Source organism: Pseudophryne corroboree, chromosome 1, assembly GCF_028390025.1.
Source record: "Pseudophryne corroboree isolate aPseCor3 chromosome 1, aPseCor3.hap2, whole genome shotgun sequence".
In the NCBI taxonomy this organism is placed as follows: Eukaryota; Metazoa; Chordata; class Amphibia; order Anura; family Myobatrachidae; genus Pseudophryne; species Pseudophryne corroboree.
Genome location: NC_086444.1, coordinates 798,064,841 through 798,074,401, shown reverse-complemented (window position 1 = coordinate 798,074,401; position 9,561 = coordinate 798,064,841).

Sequence of the window (9,561 nt, the reverse complement as noted above, 5' to 3'; positions counted from 1 at the left end):
AATGTATTAAAAATTAAATATCCATTTCTTCTACAACTTTAAGGTACCAATAATTTAAAAATAGAACTGTGTAACTCAGAATACACAGATAAAATGACTGTAACACTTAAACCTGATGCAAAGTATTTTTGAACAGATTCATTTTCTTTAACATATTACACAGACTTATGTAATTATTTAAATACAAAACACATCTCAAATGATGTAATTAGAAAATATATAGCACACATGGTTTTGCCATGTATATAATCTTCATCATTTTGTAGCAGAGAAAATAGATATTATGACGAGTCCAGTCACAAGTTATATAGCCAATACTTCAATAATCAATAGGGACAATTCTGCCTTGTACTGATCATCGTATTCAAAAAAATGTAAAAATGTAACAAGTCGGAAATCCTCAATTCACCAAATCCGTCCCAGAAATTATTGGAATTGGCAACTTAGTGATTTTTAGCATGAGTTTGGCCAATGAACCACAATTAACAATTGGTGAGTTGGATTGACGATCAAATAATTGGATCAGCCATCGGTCCGCTTTAGACTAATGTAATATTTTGTAGCTAAAGGTTACATATCATGAATATTTTTTTTTTACCGTGATGTTTAATTAACATTTGCATTTTAAATAAAAGATTTTTATTTTGACCACCTATTTGTATTACTGTATGACACAAGTAGCCAGAGAAGAATAAAAAATAAAAATCTTAATCAACTCACAGGAAATAAGCACAGGATGAATTTAGGCCTTCAATAATTATGTTCTGTATTAAAACAACTAAGCATTAACTTTTACTGTTACTGTTCTAGTTAAAAGCTAGATTTAAAGGGCATCTCCACTCCAGTCTTATTTTGACTCATTTGAATGTCAGGGACAACTTCTTTTAAAAAAGCTTTGTACATACATCCCAAGGCCCTGCTGTTAGTGCATCCTGGCTCTTCTTCGGCACGGCGAGGCCATCTTGGCTGACAGATGTTGTGGTTACAAGGCCGGACCACCTACATAGTGACCTGACCAAAACTGACCTGGGTTATGTCCAGTCATATCACAGCAATAACCGTGTGAAGCCACAGTGTCCCAGAGGGTGGTCTTCAGTTTGCCGGCTGTCAGGATCCCGGCGCACAGTATACCAGCGCCGGAATCCCGACAGCTGGCATACCGATACTTTTTCTCCCTCTTGGGGGTCCACGACCCCCCTGGAGGGAGAATAAATAGCGACCGTGCCCGCAAGGGGTTCATTTGCGCTCGCCACGCTGTCGGTATGCCGGCGGTCGGGATCCCAGCGCCGGTATGCTGGTCGCCGGGAGCCCGACCGCCGGCATACCATACTACACCCGTCCCAGATTCAATTTTTTTTTTATGGGGTGGAGATGGTCTTAAATAATAGGAGGATATACAATATAGAAGTATTTTTAGAAAGAAATATTTTCTCACAAATTAGAATTATGAGTAATATGTCAAATCCTAAAAATCTACAATTAACTTGATATTAAATATAATTGCAATTTGGATATTTTATTTCTGAGTTTGTTAAATGTTGCAGATGTATACATAGCTTTGTATTTTTTAAAGAAATATACTGGTATTCACCCTCCAAAATATAAATATATACATATATGTACAGTTTCATTCATTTAATAAGGGTTTTTCCACCTTCAGATGTATTTAGTTTATTATCTTGTACATACTGTACCCTCTTGAAGATCTGTATCATACAGTATCCTTGAGAAACTAACAGGGCCATATTTAAGGGTAGGCTGAAGAGGCTGCATCCTAGTGCCCCCCATCACTAGTATACTCTATAAGGAGTAAAACCACTCGTCCAGGATTCCTCTGGATACTGTAGTTTGCACCGTCTGGAAACTGACCCGACGAGTCCAGATGTGTGGCAGTCCAGGACGGATGGATGGTGTTAGGTCGTACTTACAATCTTGTGACCACTACAGATCTTTCTGCTCACGTCCGCCAGCCTGGTCCATCCTCCAAGTCAAACTACAATATCATGTCTGAACACTGACTTCAGTACCGATGTTCATACTTTCCGTCTTTTATAAAGCAACCAGGTCTGATGTGTGGTGGAGGTGTAATCTCGCCATCGTGCCATCATAGATCTGAACCTGATGTTCACCACACCTCCTAGGGCCACCCACTTTAACTGGGAGTTTAGGAGAGCACACAAAATTTGACAAACATTTTGGGACAGTTGGCAAGCATACTTATGACTCTTTGGTAACCCCATCCCACCCACACACACTGAATTATTAAAGCAAATTTCACAAATTACTGTAACGTTGAATTTTTATTATACTGTAGCTGATGAAAGTGTGCACATGCACCTAACCCTATTCTTGGATATCTATGCCTTAGGGCAGTTTTTCCCACACTGGGTGCCGTAGGACAATTGAAAGGGTGCCACAGGTTTGTGGTCCAATACCAAATGAAATTATTTGGGCTGCACCTTTGTAGGGTGGGCTATGCATTTTGCTATAGGCTGGCAGCATACAGCCACGTACACAGGCTGCGCTGCTTTGTGTGTGCCTGGCATCTCTTTCCCCTGCTGCTCTTTTCCTCCCAGCAGGCCCTCCCTTCCATGTTTGTGCCATCCACAGTCTGTGCCTCTGCTCTTCCTCTGCATGTCTGTCATAGTCTTTGTATTATTCTCTCTGTCTACAATATGTGTGAGCACCTGTCTCTATATGTGTTACTTTCAAGCTATTAGGCCCTCTCTATCCCCCATTTGTCGTCCATTCCATGTTTCCCTTCCTATTTCTTCTCATCAGCTCCCTCAAGCCAATGTCTACTTGCACCACACCTTCTCCCTGCTTATCTTTCATTTCTCTTTCTTCGTGATTTTCTTTTCTGCTCTTCTTGTCAATGCAACAAGAAAAGTTGCTCAGTGCTGGTAGTTGGGTAAATAGAAGTGTAACAAGTCCACCACATAACTGAACCTGAGGATCGGATGGCAGGTAAGAACAATTTTCTTAATTTAATCAATTTGGCTGATTATCTTAAAAGGAAACTTTTGGCTTAGGGGTGACATGAAAACATTTCTGAGACTAAAGAGTCACAATTCTTGAAAGTTTGTGAACCACTGACCTAGGGGTTTATTCATGAAGCAGTGAAAAGAGAAAATATACGTTATGGTAAGAATTTACCGTTGATAACAGTATTTCTCCTAAGTCCACAGGATAACAATGGGATATGATGAAGCGACAGCGGATTTGCACCAATCAGTCAAAGCTTTCCGGCATCCCAGCATGCAACGGGCTGTCCATACATCCCCACCTCCTTGCTCAGGCAAATCAGTTGTATTCCAAAGCACAAAGCAGGGGCATAATAGATAGCCCTAATAAGGCCATAAGAACACACATGCATACCCTTCCGTACAAGAAGGAAGAGGTTAGTGAGTAAAAAGATCCTTAAATCAGGTGCATCAGGGTGGGATCCCTGTGGATCCTGTGGACTTTGAAGAAATACTGTTATCAACGGTAAGTTCTTACCATAACGTATATTTCTCCGGCAGGGTCCACAGGTTATCCACATGACAATGTGATTTCCCAAAGCAATTTAGTGGTGGGGACGCACCTGATTTGATAGGGGAATCCTTCGCCCAAATTCAGCATCATGAGAGGCAAAGGTATCCATGGCATAATGTCTAATGAATGTGTTAATGGAAGGCCATGTGGCTGCCTTACATATCTGTTCTGCTGAAGCACCACGTTGTGCTGCCCATGATGGACCTACCTTACGAGTAGAGTGAGCAGAGACATTAGCCGGCACAGGGAGATTAGCTTGGGAATATGCTTCTGAAATCGTCATCCGAAGCCATCTTGCCAGTGTCTGCTTATCAGCATGCCATCCTCTCTTGTGAAATCCGTAGAGAATGAAAAGAGAATCTGTCTTTCTGAGGGCACTGGTATGATCCACGTAGAGCCTTAATGCACGGACCACGTCCAGCAATGTATCTCCAGCAGAAAGGCCCGGTACCTGGAAAGCCAGGACTACAATTTCTTCATTAAGATGTAATTTAGACACCACCTTTGGAAGATACCCAGATCTAGTTCTGAGAACTGTTTTATCTGGATAAAAAAACAGAAATGGGGAATGACATGATAATGCCCCTAAATCTGATACTCTTCTAGCTGACGCCATAGCCAGTAGAAAGAGAACTTTAGCTGTCAACCATTTAAGATCCACTTTATTAAGTGGTTCAAATGGGGCAACTTGAAGGGCTTTCAGGACTAGACTTAAGTCCCAAGGCACTGTAGGAGGAACAAAAGGCACATCCTGTAAGTTGGCAATTTTCTTTTTGAACCATACAATCAATGCTGACACTTGCACTCTCAAGGAAGCTACCTTCAAACCTTTATCCATTTCTGCATGAAGGAATGCTAAGACCCAGAAAACTCTGAAAGACTTAGGGTCCATTTTCCGTTCACTGCACCAATGAATATAGGTTTGCCATATTCTGTGATAAATGCGAGCTGAGGAAGGTTTCCTTGCTCTGAGCATAGTTTGAATTACCTGTTGTGAGAATATTCTTGACTTCAGGATAGAGGTTTCAAGAGCCACGCCGTCAAAGACAGTCGATCCAGATGTCTGTGATAACAAGTACCCTGCATCAGTAGATCTGGACGTTGAGGGAGCAGAAGTGGAGCATCCATCAATATTCTCTGCAGATCTGTGTACCAATGCCTTTTGGGCCAAGCCGGAGCTATTAGTATCACGGCACCTTTCCCTTGCTTTATCTTTCTCACCACTCTGGGTAATTGGAGGAAACACATAAGCCAGATGAAAGTCCCATCTCACCAACAGGGCATCCAAAAGGATCGCTCTGGGATCCTTTGTTCTTGACCTGTATGCGAGCACTTTGTTGTTCAGAAAGGATGCCATGAGATCTATCTCTGGCAACCCCCACTTGTCTACTAGAGTCTGGAAGACCTCCGGGTGTAGAGCCAATTTGCTTGCCTGAATGGCGTGTCGACTGAGAAAGTCCGCTTCCCAGTTTAGGACTCCCGGAACGAACACTGCGGACAAGGCTGGATGATGAAGTTCTGCCCACTTTAGTATGTGAATTACCTCCTTCATCGCTTTTCGGCTGCGAGTTCCTCCCTGATGGTTGAGGTACGCTACTGCCGTCGCATTGTCCGAACGGATCTGGACTGGTTTTCCCCATAGAATGTCCTTTGCCTGAATCAGTGCCATGTATATGGCCCAAAGTTCCAATATATTTATTGGCAGGCAACCTTCTTCCTTGGTCCATTGCCCCTAGAAACACAACCTTCCTGACACTGCTCCCCAGCCCTTGAGACTGGCATCTGTCGTCAGAATTTCCCAATCTGATATCCAAAAGGGTCTCCCCTTGTCCAGATGGGATGTCTGTAGCCACCAGGCTAATGACCTTCTTACTTCTATTATAAGAACCATAGTCTGTTTTTATCTTCTGATGCAACCCATTCCATTTGGCAAGAATCAGACGCTGCAGAGGCCTCAAGTGGAATTGTGCATACTCCACCATGTCGAATGTTGACACCATCAAACCCATCACACGCATTGCTGCGTGAATGAATAACTTTTGACTGTATAGCAAGTCCTGAAATCTTGACTGAACCTTGGATATCTTGTTAAGAGGTAACATTACTCTCTGAAGACTTGAATCCAGTAGAGCCCCCAAGTGAGTCATTCGCTGTGATGGAACCAGAGACGATTTTGCCCAATTTATGAGCCACCCGTGCTTCTGCAAACACGTTATTGTCTGTTGCAGATGACATAGGAGCAATTCCTGCGAATGTGCCAGGATTAAAGGATCGTCGAGGTATAGAAAAATTCTTATCCCCTGCTGGTGGAGATAAGCTGTCATTACCACCATAATATTGGTAAATACTCTGGGGGCTGTGGCTAACCCAAAAGTTAGGGCTTGGAACTGAATATGCTGTTGGAGGATAGCGAACTTGAGATAGCACTGATGGGACAGTGCTATAGGAACATGTAGGTAAGCATCCTGTATATCCAGAGATACCATATAATCCCCTGGCTCCATGGCCAAAGTGATGGAACGTAAAGTCTCCATGTGAAAAAAAGGTTACCAAACGTATTTGTTCAGCACTTTGAGATTGAGAATGGGCCGAAATGACCCATTTGGCTTCTGAACTAAAAATAGGTTGGAGTATGACTACTCCTGACCGAAGCAATTTCTGAACAGCCTCTTGCAAAGCCCTGGCCTTCGTCTCCACCCGAGGTGGGCTTGTACAAAAAAACCTTCAAGGAGGGTGCTTATTGAAGGCAAAAGCATAACCTACAGATACCGCTTCCTGCACCCAGGCAGCTATTGTAGACTGCTGCCAGATCTGTGCAAACTGAAGTAGTCGGCCCCCCACCCTAGGATCCCCCAGGTGGAGGCCCGCACCATCAGGCTGATGGCTTATCTGTTTTACATACTGGTCCTCTGGTAGCCCAATGCTTTTTAGTCTTACCAGACTTGTTGTGTTGGGACTGCCTGCTATCACTTTTACCTTTAGCTTTTCCTTGAGACCGAAAGGGCCGAAAAGCCGGACTTTTAGGTTTGAAATTGTAAGTGGAAGGAAACTTTACTTTCTTGGAGTCTGCTTCTGACTCCAAAACATTTGTCAATTCTTTACCAAAAAGAATATCTCCAGAAAAGGGCAAAGATTCCAAAACCTTAGATTATGAATCAGCTTTCCATGTATGTAGCTAAACTCCTCTACGAGCAGCTATTGTTGAAGCTGATGCCCTGGAGGCAATAGTAGCAATATCCAATGCTGCTTCTTCCAAGAACATTGCAGCCTGTTTTATATGTGCTATATGGGATTTTTGTTCTCTGGATACTATTGAAAAATCCCCCTCCAATGCATCAGACCAGGCATCCACTGCCTTTGCCATCCAAGCTGAAGCCACGGCTGGCCTTATGACTGCGCCCGACAGGGAAAAAATGGTTTTTAGAAAACCATCCACTCTCCTATCCTTGACATCATTTAATGATGTTGAAGGCAAAGGTAATGTAGATTTTTGCACCAATCGAATCACATGCGTATCTACTTTAGGAGCCACCTCCCTTTTTAAACAATCCCCAGCTGGAAGAGGATAATTGTAATTCCATTTCTTAGGAATTCTAAACTTCATATTAGGCGTAGCCCAAGCCTCTTCCATGATTTCCATCAGCTGATCTGACCCGGGAAACTCAGTCTTAGCTGTTTTGGGACGTTTAAACACAGGTGCCTTGGTTTTTAACACCGACTCTGCTGAATCCTCTAAGGAGAGAATGGCTTTCATTGCTTTATTTAACTCAGCTATATCCACTGAGCTGAGACCTTCCTCCTCCTCTTCGTATGCCGAAGTAGAATTAATTGAGTTTTCATCCTCCGATGAATCCTCATCTGAACCATGTGTAGCCTGTGAGAATGAAGATTTACTTACCACCGGCTTATCAGCCTGTTTCTTTTGAGAAGCAGCTGCTGGAAGTAATACACCACAGGTTGGAAGCTGCATGTAAGGGTTAATCGTGTAACCTATCCCCGGTACAGGAGTTGGAGGAATTATCCGTTCAGCTATACTGGATAAAGTCTGTGCAAACATAGCCGAAAGTGGTTCAACCTGCACTTGAATCTGCCTTGTATTAACCCCTGGTGAAAGCTAAAACAATTTGCACACAAACCATCATGAACCAGATTCTGAGAGGATAACACAGCTTTGCAAGACAAACATGATATTAGTGTTGGTGTTACTGTGAGTGTATCTTCCTCACCTTTGCCGCTCTTAGACATGATAAATAATCAACACTTCCATAGTGTACTACACAATTTGTGACTGTAATCACTTTAAGCTTTTTAAAGTGACATACAATCCGACCCTACCCATGCACCAGCATTGATGATCAGAATAGAACAAAACTGACAAAATATAGTAAAGTTAGCAATCACACTAGCAGTCAGTCACATGTTATACATTAGTATAATAAGCAAGATGAGCACATCATCAACTACAACTACATTTCAAGTATGTTGGAGAACATATTACTGAATCATGTTTAAACAGATCTACTGTATTCAGATGCATTGCAAAAGAAACAACAGTAAATGTATACAGACTCATATGCAATAGGCACTTATCTAACTATTCATACTCAAAAAGGTAGATAAAGACTTAGTGCTGTATTACCCGTACTCAGTAGAGTGGGATACAGGGAGACTAACCTCGCTTCCATGAACTTATAGTAAACACAGACGCTCAGTGAACACAGATGCACCAGTCACACAGCCGCCTATGCTGCGACTGGGTGCCCTTCGTGTACAGCGTCTGAGATGGAAGCGAGAAACAGTTCATGGCGGGAGACTCAGAGGAAACTGTGGGTGGGGAGGGGCGACTAGGAGAGTGTCTGACTCCCCACTGCTGACATCAACCCTAGGGATCGCGGCCTCATACTATTCCTGGAGCCTGTGAGCCCTAAGGCCTAGCGCTGGTGCACCCGAGGTGGCAGCCGCGTCAGCGACTGTTTGGTAGTTTCCTCCCAAAACAGTGCGGCAGTGTCCGTATTCCTCTTCTAAGCGAAACCGAGGCCTTACCTTCTCCCCGTGTTCCGGCCACAGCCTGATAACGTCTGCTGGACCTGCTAGTATAGCCGAAACAGACGCCCACCGAAACAGCACTGTACTCATGGGTAAGCGTTGTCGCGACCCGGCGGAGAGTTGTTGGAGCGACTCTTTCTAAGGTACGTATAAGACGCTGTTTAGAAAGATTGCTCAGAAAAATAGTAAGACTATAAAAATAAAAAAAGAAAGCTTAGGGCTGCTAAAAACCAGCAGCCCTCTGACCATGGTCCTGCTCCTGCCGCACCAAACAAAAAACTGATTTGCCTGAGCCAGGAGGCGGGGATATATGGACGGACCCGTTGCATGCTGGGAGGACAGTAAGCTTTGACCGATTGGTGCAAATCTGCTGTCGCTTCATCATATTGTTATCCTGTGGATAGCCTGTGGACCCTGCCGGAGAAACGGACAGTGGAGAAGCTTTGAAGGAAGCCTTTATCAAGTACATTTTATAAAATGTATGGAAGATGCTGATTGGTCGCCATGGGCAACTTCTCCACTGGTCTGTTTCTCCACTGTTTTCACTGCTTCATGAATAGACCCCTTAGGGTCATGTCCCTTAGAGCCATGGTTTGTCACTTGCAATTAAACATAACATGTAAAAATAGTACATGAAGTCAAACAAAACCATGCCCTGCAAAACACATTTTAATTCAGGGCTTCATCAGAAAACGTTACCAATAAATGCTGTTACAGTAACATGTTTGAGTAGATTTTAAATAACTGTTACAGAGAATGAACATTTAGGGACTGATTCTCAGTAAGACACAACAGAGTTTATGCACTGAATCTGCGATGTTTCAAGATTTTGCTTTGTACATGCATCAAATTAGAATTTGCGTTCAGGAGCGGTAACAGGTTAGTGTGAGATGGTCAGCAATAGGAAGAGGAGTACTAAGTAGCACGGTAAAGCTCATTTTCATATGAACTTCATGGGAGTGTTGTGGGAGTCTTCTG